Source organism: Rhinolophus sinicus, linkage group LG17, assembly GCF_036562045.2.
Source record: "Rhinolophus sinicus isolate RSC01 linkage group LG17, ASM3656204v1, whole genome shotgun sequence".
NCBI classification, from domain to species: domain Eukaryota; kingdom Metazoa; phylum Chordata; class Mammalia; order Chiroptera; family Rhinolophidae; genus Rhinolophus; species Rhinolophus sinicus.
This window is the reverse complement of record NC_133766.1, coordinates 22,229,055-22,242,430: the sequence shown is the minus strand read 5'-3', so window position 1 is coordinate 22,242,430 and position 13,376 is coordinate 22,229,055. Positions and strand designations below refer to the sequence as shown.

General features: G+C 42.2%; 1 protein-coding gene across 6 annotated transcripts in view; it reads left to right on the top strand.

The window, feature by feature from the left end:
• The window catches only part of SRGAP2 (SLIT-ROBO Rho GTPase activating protein 2), a 232,774-nt gene that overhangs the window by 2,862 nt on the left and 216,536 nt on the right, over positions 1–13,376 (top strand). The gene's annotated exons all lie outside the window — the stretch shown is intronic.

Sequence of the window (13,376 nt, the reverse complement as noted above, 5' to 3'; positions counted from 1 at the left end):
GGATCAGGTTTCCTTGAAGGAGGACTGAAATCTGACAGGTGTTAGGGAATTTATTCCAGAGGTTGAAGAGGAGTCCAGGCAGAGAAAGGCAACCTTGAGAAGGTGTACCTTTGGAGAGTCCTGGGAGAGGCGGGGTTTTTTCCTGGTGCCCTGTATCCAAACATGACATTTGCTATGGCATCGGACACAGAAAGTCTGTAGCCACCTTGGGTGCACCTTGTACTTGCCCTAGTCTAAGGTGGTCTTGCATTCAGCCAGAGATCAGAGAACAGAAAGAATAAGGTCATTCACACTGGGTCTCCGCCCTCCCCTAAACCTGAATGGAGTTGGGATGTTAGGCTTGCTGGGTGGTGCTGATTCTGGAGGATGGAAAGACATAATTGTTTAAACCTTCTGCATTGCCACCCTCTGCTCCAGAATACATGCTTTTAATGGCCCACTCTACCTCTTTGCAAAAATGTGAAGGATAGAGCAGAATGTGGAGATGGAGAAACCTATGGACCTGTCTGCGCATCTAGTCATTTGGCTGCCTGACTTGGCCTGCGAATCAAAGCCCCTTCCCAGATGCCTTTTTTAACCAGCAGTTCCCATAGGAGGGGTTCCTGCCTGTTTAAGAGCCCCCTGTGTTCGTGCATGGCACTGTTCCCTCCTGGCCAGTGGCTGGGAAGACTCACGTGGCTCTAGCCCATTGAGACCTCAGCTGGGGAGTGGGAGAGGTGGGTGGCCTTGAAGGTTACACCACATGGTTGGAGCTCTGGGTTTTCCTTTGTTTCAGAGTACAGAGGGAGAGGCCCCTCTTTTTTCTGCACCAATGTAAGGAGACCATTTCCTATCATAGAAGACTTGGGAAGGGCCATGTCTCCCCTCTAATGATTGCCTGGGGTGGGGGTAGGATAGAGTTTGAAATGGGAAGCTGCCTTATCTCTTGGAAGCTTGGAAGGTAGTTTGAAGTCCCCATTGTGCCGTGGTACCTTTTTACTGTCATCAGCATGGGCAATGCTGGACATGCCCTGAGGGACCTTCTATCCACTTGGCTGCAAACATTGGTGGGTTTATTACAGAAGGTGGGGAGTTGACTGACTGATAGCTGCAGTTGAACTGGAATTGGGAGAGGTGTGGTTGTTGAGTTGTAATTGAGGTTTTGGCCTCTTGTCACTGTTCATAATCCAGGCCTGTTTTTGTAAACAATAGGCCATTGGCCTCCGTGTCCTGTCCAGATGTACTGCATTCTGCTCCTGGAACATTCCCCCTCCCCCCCAGTTTTAACCAGATATCGTCATTCTTTTTCTTTCTTTTTACAGATCCTATTAACTGTTGCCATAGGGAGTGTGAATAACTTTGACTTTCCCAAATTTCTCTCCAAAAGCACGCCATTTGACTAAGGCGCAGAGTGATTTTACATGTTTATTTTTTGGAAGGTTCAGGGCTGATAGGTGTGAATAGAACCGTATCTGCTGATTCCTTACTGGTGAGGGATTTCTCATGAGTATCTCATAATTAAACACTTTGTATATTTACAAACATTGCTCATTGAGATGATGTAATAAAGTTGGCTCTTTAGGATTTCTCTTCTACCTTGCCACGAGCAGGGCACTGTTTTGCTTTGCTCTGATATTTTTCCATTGACAGTATTCATAGATTTTATAGTGGCCGAGCATGATGTCTTACTCGGAAGGCATCCAATAAACACGTATGGAACTGATTTGAATGGTTTAGTCCCTTATTTTATAGCTGAGAAGAGCATGGAGAAATTAAGAGGCTTGTCCAAGGTCACACAGCTAGGCAGTGGTAGATCTGAAACTAGAAGCAGCTTACCGACTCCCAATTCTGCTATTCTATTCCTGTTTACTATGAAACATCATCTGACCAGAGTACGAAAAGAAATATCCTTAAGAAGCCAAAATTTGTCAATGAATAACAGTAGTAATAATGATAATAGTAGATTACATTTTGGGTGCTCATTATGTTCCAGTCTGTCTCAAGTGCTTTATAAGAATTGTCTCATTTAATCGTCACATTAACCCTGGAGGTGGATATTATTTCATCCTCTATTTGTTTAATGAAGACAGGCTTAGAGAGGATAACAAGCCCTCCCAAGGTCATGCAGCAGCTCGACTCCATTCCTTTATTTATCAGCTATTTATTGGGGGCCTTCTCTGTGTTCTGGAGTGGCAGTGTACAATCAACAAGACAAAAATCCCCTCCCTCATGAAGCTTACATTCTAGAACCCGTGCTGTCTGTGGAAAAGCATAAAACTTGGAGACAAAAGGGACCTGGGTTCTGGGTTGGCTCAGCTCCCACGTTAGCTGGAAGCTCTTGTCAGAATTATTATGCTTTTTATGTGTTATCTGGGACTCATAGCGCTGCCAGTCTTACTTCTCTTACAGATGCCAAGATAAAGAAGAAAATTGCTATTTTGGTCTGGTGGTTAAAAGCACAAGTTTCTGAGTCTAAGGGGTCCAGGTTTAAATCTCAGTTCTGCCATACACCTTGGGCCAGCTTCATGACTTGTCAGAGCCTCAGTTTCCTAACCCGGAAAATAGACAAAATAATGTACATTTCCTAAAGTAGGTGTAAGAAGTCAATGAAATAGTATATAGGAATCATTTAGCACAGTACCGGACGCTCAGTATTAGTACAGTCTGCTCCTCTGTTAGCAAACCTTCCCTCTTATTGAATTGGCTGACCTGTAAGGCTGCGTTGCCTACTGGCTCCCAAAGCACCAGCTATTAAATGATAGGAAAAGTCTGGGAATGAAACTTGAGTTCTGGTAAGTTCCTCCAGTAGTAGCGAAAGATATCTTGGGCCAGTCACTTAAAACCCCTAGAGCTGTAAAATGAACAGGTAAACTAATCGTTGGCTGCTGTTGTTCTCTGTCTCTGACCAGGGTCCTGGGTCCTGCTTTTCAGTCGGAATGGTTTGAATCAAGTGGACTCGAAATGGACTTTGTGGGACCCTGTCTATCCTGTGTTTTTTGCCTCCCTTTAAATCACCTGCTTGCATGTGCCCTGAAGGACTTCTGAGGCTACAGCCCCAAACCCCACCCCAGTGTGGTTTTATGAGGGGCGTGCCTCCTTAGTCAGCCTGCCTTGTAAGCCGCCTTCTTAAAAACCATCATTGTTAAGGGTTTGTGGGTGTTCAGATTCCTTTGAAAGTTCATCCCTCTCAATGTCTGATTCGAGAGCACTAATATTCATAGTGCTTTTGCATGGCTCTTTCCAATTTACAAAGCGCTTTCATATACATTAATCTCTGGAAATTCTTGACTACCCTGGGCAGATTCATGGCCGTAACCCCAAGCCCTTTTGGCTTCTAGCCTGTTAGCTTCTTGTGGGATCGGAACAGTGAAATGTGGTGAGGTGCGTGGTTACCAGAGGCAATAATCTGACTGGCATTTGGGTGGGTTCACATCACTGCATGCAGGCCCAGCTATTGTCCTGTCCTTATTCAAGACCCCTTTTCCTTTGCCCTCTCCATACCTTGAGGTTTCACAGTCCCTCAGAAAGCCTGAGATTGACAGTTCATGCAGGTTTTCCAGGAGGAATCATCTGGAACAGAGTAGCACTGTGCTGATCAAATTCTCTTTCTTGAGAACATTAGGGGACTTGTCTTTTCCTGCCTTCCTTCTTTCCTTCCTTCCTCCCTTCTTCCCTCCCTCCTTCCCTTTTTCCCTCCCTCTCTCTCTTTTTCTTTTCTCTCTTCTCTCTATCTCTCTCTCTCCTGTCTTAGAAGAACTGTATGCACCACAGAGCTGAGAAGTGAAATTTTGTAATTTCCACCTGGAGCATTTTGATAGAAAAGCCGCAGGCCTTTGCCTAGAACAGTTTAACCCTTTCAGGACCCTTTTAGAGCAGGGAATTTAAAACTCTGGACATATTGTGTGTGCACATGCACTTGGGAATGTGGATTGCTGGTATTTAAACAACTTGTTCCCTTGGGAGGTCTGAGCAGTTCTTCACTCATGCCAACAAAGGTCTTCTCAGAAGCTTCTTTCCTCCCAGCCCCCACCCCCCAAGGGAGCTTTAAATATAATCAGTTTGTAAAAAGCTGCAGTAAAACATCTTGTTGGAAGCCGGACGCAGATGCTATCATCTTGCTAGATGATTGAAGGCTCCTCTTCCCTTGCTCAGGGAAAATAAGACTCTGCAGTTCAGGTGAACGCCTGGACAAAAATGAAGCTCTTGGAAAAATGCAGGTATTCTGTAACTGAGAGTTGAAGGAGCCGGGAGGAAGATGGTAGGCAGGGAGCTGGGGAGGCTGTGCTGTGCTGAGCAGCAGTGGTTAGAAACAGTGCTGAGGAGTCCTCAGTGGTCCCAATTTCAGGCATTCCCTTGGGAAATGAGAACAAATTCCCTTTGGAGAAGCCCATCAGGTAGTTATGGCCACTTCCACACAGGTTGAAAACCTGGACAAGCCCTGATCATTTCTCCACTGTGAAGTCTGCAGTCTGACCTGGCCCTCCCTGTTAGGTAGGGTCTTTAGGAAACAGCAGGCGCCCAGGCCCTGACTCACACGCTCCTGTTGTTCACTCTAGATACACGTGGGCTGCCGGTGGCACCTGTAGAGTTCTCCTTCCAGAAAGGTTTTCTTCATGGGAATTGTCCTTACCTTACTCCATAGGCCTCTGAGGTCTTTGTTAGGAAAATATTATGTCATGTTGCAGGGAAAAAGTCGATGTGCAGATTTCTACTCATAATATAATTCAAATGAACAGTTTTAACTTGGTGTCAGCTATAGAATTGGCCTTTTGGGGAATCTGGGAAAGTTACCTCAGAAGTTGTTTGATTTAAATATAAATAATGAAAGCACTTAAAAGCTTTTTTTAAAATGACAAAATAACACCTTTACTGATTTTATAATAATGTGTAGGAACTCTCATCTCTCTCTCTAATTGTAAAATATACATCACATAAAATTTACCATCTTAATCATTCTTTTTTAAAATTAAAAATTTTTTTTCCCCATCTTAACCATTCTTAAGTGTATAGTTCAGTGTACATTCACGTTGTTGTGCAATCTTCACTGCCATCTATCCAGAGAACTCTTTTCACCTTGAAAAATTGAAACTCTACCCATTAAACAATATCCACCCATCCCCCGTCTCCATTTGACTACTCGAGGTGCCTCATATAAGTGGAATCATACAGTATTTGTCCTTTTGTGGCTTGCTAATTTTATTTACTATAATGTCTTCAAGATTTATCCGTGTTGTAGCATTTGTTAGACTTTCCTTCCTTTTTTAAGGACTTATATGTATATACCACATATTATTTATTCATTCATCTGTCAGTGGACGCATTTGGCAATTGCAAATAATGCTGCTATGAATATGGGAATATCCCTATTTTTAAAAAATGCCCTCTATACCAAAGTTTTTAAAAAATGCCCTCTATACCAAAGTTTTAAAAGCTTGTATATATGTTTCTATTCAATCATCTGTCCGGATAAATTTTTTTAGAGCCAAATAAGATTTAATATCTGCATTCATATTTTCATTTTATGAATATGTATTTATGTTCATAATATGAGCATTATATATTAACAATTTTATACTTTGTAATAATTACATGAATTACTGAACTTTTATTGTATTTTTAACAGCCTTATTGAAATTTAATTGACATAATGAATTGCACATGTATAAGGAATATGTTTGATAAATTTTGATATATGTTATATACCCATGAAACCATTATAATTAAGGTAAGTGAACATAACCATCACCAAAAATTTATTCATTATAATGTGTTAATAAATATGTAATATAATAAACACATTATAGAAATGACATTAGCTTAATAATAAGTAAAAGCCATTATCAACTTTAAAAAAGTAATAAATAATGATCCACTCTACCCTGATTGGTTCCTGGAAAATATATTTAACCTTAGTGAATAAAGACTAAGTAGGGTTCATAATTATGTCTTAGTCATTACTATGTGTTTGGAAGGGAGGGCATGGGAGAGAGGGAGAAATCAAAGAAAAAAATCTTGTGCATGAGTTGATGAGTGACAGTATCTGTTTTCCTATAGACCTTGCTTGAACCTCATGCCTCTTCTGAAGGGGCCATAAGTGAGCCAGATGCCAGGAGGAGGGGCTGGGGCTCCCGTGGGAGATCTTGCTCAGAATGTTATGAATATGGCTTCTTTCCTCTCAATGATTGGTTCCCTATTGTGCTGAATAGAGACCAACTTCCCAGGTAAACCTTAATTTGGTCCTCAGTTTTGGTCTCAATTGTATCATTTCAACCGTATTTCTCTAAGAGGGCTGGAGACCTATCTAGACTATTTGCCATTCTTTAAATGCATATACTATTAGCTAACATTTACTGTTTGTTTGGGGTATACCATTGTTTATTTCCCAATCCTTATATCAACTCCAGGAGGAATTATTGTTGTTATCCCATTTTGCTGCTGATGAAACTGAGATGTAAGAGATTCAGTGACTTGCCCCAGGGCTGCAACTGGTGAATGATGGAATAAGAATTAGAAACTCGGCTGGCACCTGAGTCTGAGTTCTGAGCTGTTTGTTGGTGGAATTACCCCTTTGTCCCTGCCCAGCCCTGCATTTCTACCTCCTGAAATCTCACCCTTCCAGTAAAACCAACTTTTCTTGGCTGCCTTCCTTGGTCACTCTGACCATAAATGACCCTTCTATGTAGTTCACTCACACAGCACTCGGGCATTGATCTTGCACTGCCTTATGATGTAAAGTTTGTCTTCAGTCTTCTCTCTTTTACTGGTAGGAATGTTTTGAGGTTGTGTAACGCAGTGCGGAGAATGTGGGCTTTGGAACCAGCCCTCAGCTGGAATCTTGTCAACATCAGCCTCTTGCTCTATGGCCTTGCTTAAGTCACTCAATTTCTCTTCCACGCTTCCTCTTCCTCATATAAAGATAACAAGACCTACCTTGCTGGTTTATTGCGAACATGTATTATATAAAATGCTAGCTCAGTGTATGCCCAATATTAAATGCTAAGTAAGTAGCTCTTCTGTGGGGTTTGTTCAGATAGGAAACGTGTCTAGAACAGTATTATTGTAGCCTAAATGGTGGCTCTTAGTAAATACATATTGGCTGTAAGGATGAATGCATAAATGGATGAGCAGGACTCCTACAGATAATTCCTGTAGAAATAGTTTCTTCATTTGATCTTAACAATGTATCTTGCACAATACCACCAAATGTTTTTTTTTTAAAAACAAATTTACAATTCTGTTAAAGTTATAGCATAAAAGACTGTTTACACCCATCACTTCCCACCTACCCTGCTCACCTTTTATAACATCACAAAGCTGAATTCCCTCTAGTTTCCTTACTATATAATGTTATTTCATGCTTCATGCTGTGTCCTTTTTTTGGGATGGGTCCTTTTCCTCAAACCTGGAAAACACTTACCCATCCTTGAAAACCCAGCTCAGATGCTACCACCTCCAGGAAGTCTTCCCTAATTATCCCTGCTCTCTCCACAGTGACTCTGTGCAGGATCCCAGGCAGGGTTCCTCAGAATCTCCCCTTGCTTTCTGCACAAAATTAATTCCCACGCCGTCAGCGTCTCCTCAGCAGTGTCCTCGTGCTCACTTGTATCATTGCACTCGTCATATTACATGGTAATATTTTCATTTACATCTCTTTGTTTACAACTCACTGAGCACGTTGGGGACAGAACTGTCTTTTATTCATTTCCATGTCCAAACACATAGTAAGTACTAAAATGCTTGTAAATTGGATGTTTTCTGAGTTGAGGTTGGATGTGACAGTGCCATGATGGCATGCTTATGCATTTCTCCCCCTACTGCAATGAAAAGCCTTCTCCTTATGTTACTGTTATTTGAAATTCAAAGTAGATCAAACATTGTGACTATTGTCACTATACAAGGACAGGTACAAACTATATAGCCCATGAAGGCTCCCCAGTGGGGGGTGTCTTTCCTCATTTGCTAATCTACTGCCTTCTTTAGAATTCTTGCCCTAGAGATGTGTCAGATTTTTTTCAATCATGACTCTTTCCTTGGAAACCAAGAAAATATTAACTCTGAAATTCCAAAGAGTTTAAAACAAAGTAAGCTTTCTTATAATTGAAGCAAAATGCACTCTACCTTTGTCCAGGATTATTTCATCATTTTAAACAGATATTCGAGGTGTAAAATTGAGAAAGTCTAGGTCTTTTCTGACTGGGAGTTAAAACAGAATTGACCTGGGAAAGGAACTGTTGTGACACTTTTTCAAAGCATGGGTTTGGAGAGAGCTATTGCCTGGTTAGAAACAGTTGCATGATCTATGGTAAGTGGGCAGGAAAGGTCCAAAGGGACAAACAGGCAAACTTTTCCCTCTGGTTTTTCAAGGCATTTGGTATTAAGTCCCCTTGACCTTATTTGTACATTATGAATGAACGGTTCTGAACTTGAAGCATACATTGATGAGGAAGGAAAAACAGCTGGGAAGTGTGCCTATGTGGTTATTTTAGGATGCCATCTGCTAGGGAGAAGGCAGAATCTTATTTTTGTTTGTTTTAAACCTTTTCTTCTACAAATGCACTAATTGGTAGGCAGGCAACCTGAAAGGCATTATGAAAGTTGGGACCTTGTCTTTGCTGTCTGAGCCCAGATTCTGCATTTTGAATCACAACATGGTGGGTGAGCAGGGTTTGAGTACTTCTCTCCTGGGAGAAGGTATCCTCACCAGCCATGAATGGCTGGGTGGCCAGCGTTCCACAGGAAAACAAAGCACGGATAATAGAGGGACCCAAGAGCATGAGCTGGCCAAGACACAACATGCCATGAACTTGAAGAAATACATCCTGTTTCTGAAGAGTTGGCAGCAATTTCTCCAAACATTTAAACCTCTTAGAGATCTGGTCCCTTTTACATCATGTATGTACATATGCATTAATACGTATTTGATATGGGGCGGAGGGAATTGGGCCAGATCTTGTCAGATGAGTAAGCTGCTCATTAGGGAGGCTTCTTGACGGAGCTACCAGTTTTGGAGTGATACCCTGTTTTCCCGAAAATAAGACCTAGCTGGACAATCCGCTCTAATGCGTCTTTTGAAGCAAAAATTAATATAAGATCTATTCTTTTTTTTCTATAAGATAATATAGTAAATATATTATAATATTAAACTGGGTCTTACATTAATTTTTGCTCCAAAAGATGCATTAGAGCTGATTATCCGGCTAGGTCTTATTTTCAGGGAAACACGGTATTTCTTTTGGACCATAGCAAACTGAACTGCGAGGTTCTCCATAGACAGAATGGTTCCCAGGGAATGAGTACTGGATTTGGAGGCAGAAAGCGTGGCTTCTAATTTGGCTTTGCCATTTACTGCTGTGATTGGAGGCGGGTAACTTACCACATCTGTAAAATGGGGACAACAATTCTTAGTCCTGGCTAATGAGGATGATGATGATGGCCAGCATTTATTGGGTGCTTCTTATGTCTAAGCTCTGCTTTAAGCACTTTATGTATATTAACTCATGAATCTCCCGACAGGCCTGTGAGGTAGCTACTATTATTATCCCACTTTTACAGATGAAGCACAAGGAGATTAAATAACGTTCTCCAAAACACGCAGCTAGTAAGTGATGAAATTAGAACATGAACCCAGGCTGACTTACCACTGTTATGAGACTCGAAGAATTCATTTGAAACACCTTTGAAGCTATGAAATGCTGTACACATTTAGTTGCTTGTTCTTATTTCCTGTTATTTTGATACTAAAAGGAATTAATGCTATATTCTAAATGTCTTCCTGGTACATACCTACTTGACCTGTGTATGCCTTGGTTTTCTCATCAGGAAATTAGGGGTTAAATGAGAACATTTCTAAGGTCCTCCTTGCTTTCATGGTCCATGATTCTTGCTTATTGAAAATATTGAAGATGACAGTTTTGCCCCTATTGAAGATGACAGTTTTTTTCCTATTAAGCACACTTGTAAGTACAAAAACCGTTCTAGCCTCTGAAGGGCACTCTCCTCAGTGCCAGGGCTTGCCAAGTCTGCGTGGCTGCTGCACACTTGCAGAGGGTGGGCCCCAGGTGGTGGCAGAGTGGCAGCTGGCCTGGAGAGCAGTTGAAGTGATACTTGGTGTCACTGTCTGATAGGAAGAGATGCCTCACAGTTGGAAAAATCGAGGGGAGGGATAGTTACTTGATGGGCCTAGGGGTGGACTTGTCACCGGATTACTAAGGACAATCAATGCTTTAATCAGGATAAATACGTTAAACCTTGGACTTCAGAGATTACAGAGTGAGAAAATTCCCTGCTGTTACTGGTGTGTGTGGTGTTCCTCCTTCATCTTGGTGGGTCAGAGATGGAACTTGTGTAACTGTGGGGGCAGAGCCCCAGAAAGCAGTTTCCAGGCTCTCGGCCTCACATAGACAGGTGCTGGCTCAGGTAGTAAATGGCCAACTGTGATTGCATGGCCATCAGCTGTGGCTAGTTGGCCATCAGCTGTAACCAGTGAGCCATTGTCCACTAATATAACTGCTGGGGCTATGCTAGCAGAGAAGAGAGAGAGAAAAATGGGGGCTAGCAAGAAGATGGCGGCTGGGCTGGCAAGCATGGATGGCGGTTTGCGGACAGTGTGGATCCAGCCTCCAGTGAGAGTATAGTGCCGCCAGAGAGAATATAGTGGTATGACTCCCCTACCTATGGCTCCGTGGGTGTACCTTTTTGGCCTCACCATATCCTGCGTTCTTATATGGGGAGCTGGAGCAGAGACCTTGCAGGCCTCCCTGCACGACAGTAACTCTTGGTGTTACAGAGATTTGTGTTGTTGTGTGCAGTGCTTGAATTCAAAAGAAAAAGAAAAAGGAACTTGGGTGATTGTCTTTAATTAAAATTAAAGAAATAAGGAAGTGGGAGGCTTTTTAATCCCTGACATCTGGGCTGGGACAAACTGTGGGGAGGTGGTGTGGATGTGGAACCCCATGTAGTGTTCAGCTAGACATCTGGGTTGTGGGGGAAGTGACGTCAAGCTCTGCTAGGAGGTAGAATGGCCTCTTGCCTCTTCTCCTCTTCATATGCTGGGCCCTTTGTCAGCTCGGGTTTCTTTGTGATGAGGTATGCTGCAATCCCGAGTTGAAATGTTTTCATGTTTATGTTTTCTTTTCACCTAATGAATAGGCTAAGTAACAATTTGTTGTTTTAAAGTGAGTATTATTAATAATAATGACAGCTCATATTTTTATCATTACAGCATTAAAAAAAATATCATTCATGGGAGGGAGGGAAGGAGGGTAATAGAGGACTCGCTACGTAATGTTGGACAATTCCTTCCACCTTTGGGATTCTCAGCTTCTCAGCTGAAAAGTAGAAAGATGGATTACTAGTTCCTTGCTTCCTCATTTTTAGGATAGATGACTAAAACATGGTTATCATAAAGGGAGTTGTCGCATTGAGTTTACATGTGGACTATTGTCTTGAGTGGAAGACAGAAATTAGAGAAGAGATACCGTAAGTTCTTCCTACTCATCTGTTCTACTTCTGGTTTAAGTTTTCGCCTTTAAATGATATCATTAGGAGGCTTTGTGTTTTAGACTTTGTTGGAGTCGGCTGTGCTTTATCTCTTGATCTCTCTTATTCAGTGATTTGTGGTGATGTAAGTTATCTCAACTCTTTGCTGTCAGCAATTTGAAATGAAACATTGAAGCATTTTGGGTAGATGATATCTATTGCTTTGATTAATGAGGTTCCTGATCTGGATATTTTAAGGCCAGTAACAACACAATTTTAAAACATCTAGTACTCCTTAAAACATCAGTAGCGCTTCCACTGCAAAAGCTGAAACTGATTTATTTCCTTCTAAGAGTCAATACGTGTGTGTGAACTTTCTTTTGCTCTTTTGGCCAGAGAGCAGGACTGCCAGCCCAGAAATGCCAGCTCTTCTGGATTCAGCAGCAAAACGAATTAATCATTATCTAGGCAAAAACAGAAACCTCCCAAATTTTTAACCTTCTGTTGCCTCAAATTTCCTCCTTACTCCTCCTAGAAGAAAAGGCATTTGTGGGCACGCACACGCGCGCGCGCTCTCTCTCTCTCTCTGTCTCCCTCTCTCTCTGTTTCTCTCTCTTACAAAACTTAATGTAAAACGATCTCATGTTTATGAGAGCTGGAATTAGTTGGGAGGGATCCTTGTGTTCTGCAGGCTCAGTGGGCATGATGTGAAAGCTGGGCTATTTGGCCTGTGGAGATTGTAGATAAGAGAGTGATATGTAATTGAGTAAGAATTTGAAAAATTATCCGATAACATTAGGAGCAGCAAAGCACCCGCTTGTGCTTTTTTTAATGCTCAAAAAGTATTTGGAGGAGGAGTGAGGAGCTAGCATTGTTTTCAGGGCGTGGGAACCCCCTCCTCATCCCATCCTAGGAGCCATATTTGCCCAGGCAGAGAGTGTGAAGTCTCTGAGAGATCCTGACAGATCATTTAGTACATTCTTCTGCTCCCGGGTAATTCTTCAGTCTAATTATTTCAGGAAAGGTCTGTCAGCTACCCTTTAAAATCCTTTCCAGAAATGTGTAACACAGCCTACCTTCTCATCTTGTTCCAGTGACCCAAACTATAAATGGTCAGTCAGTTCCTTCATTTGCAGAGCTTGAAATAGGAAAAAAAAGGAGCCCTGATGAATGGAACTCATGGTTTTTCTGCTGCCACCCCACCCTCTGTACAGGCCTTTGCTTCGCCTGGGTTTTCAGTGGCTCAGAGAGGGAGAGGTAATTGATGAAACTGCTGGGGGATTGTTCTTCCCAGTCCCCTCCCCTCCTTACTTCCACCAGTGTTGGGACACTTTGTATTGAACAAGAAAATCATGAGCTAATTTCCACCTGGCACCATTTATTTAGCACCTCTATGTGCTTGGTATTGTGTGAGGTGTGGGCATATATAGAGCTAAATAACAAGTGTTTGGCTTTTGAGGAGCTTCACCCTATTAAAAGGGATCGACAGACAACACAAGTACGGTGGTGGGACCACAGTAGAGGGAGGCAGCAGGCCCCGTGGGTGCGAGAATAGTCTGACAATGTGGATGAGGTTGGCTGAGGAGGAAGATGGTGATTGTTGGCTAGTGTTTGTAGAGTCCTTGGCAGTCTGCGAAGTGCCTTTTCCATACTTGATCTCATTTAATCTCAGAATGGTAGGTACTACAACGGGGTAAGGTGATTTCAGGCCTTTTTTTAAAAAACATTTTATTTTGAGCTAATTATACATTCACATGCAGTCATAAGAAATAATACAGAGAGATCGCACATACCCTTTATTAGTTTCCCTCAGTGGTTGACATCTGGCCAAACTACAGTCCAGCATCATGACCAGCCATGGACGTGGATACAGTCAAAATGCTGAGCAGCCCCATCACTACAGGGATCCCTCACGTGGC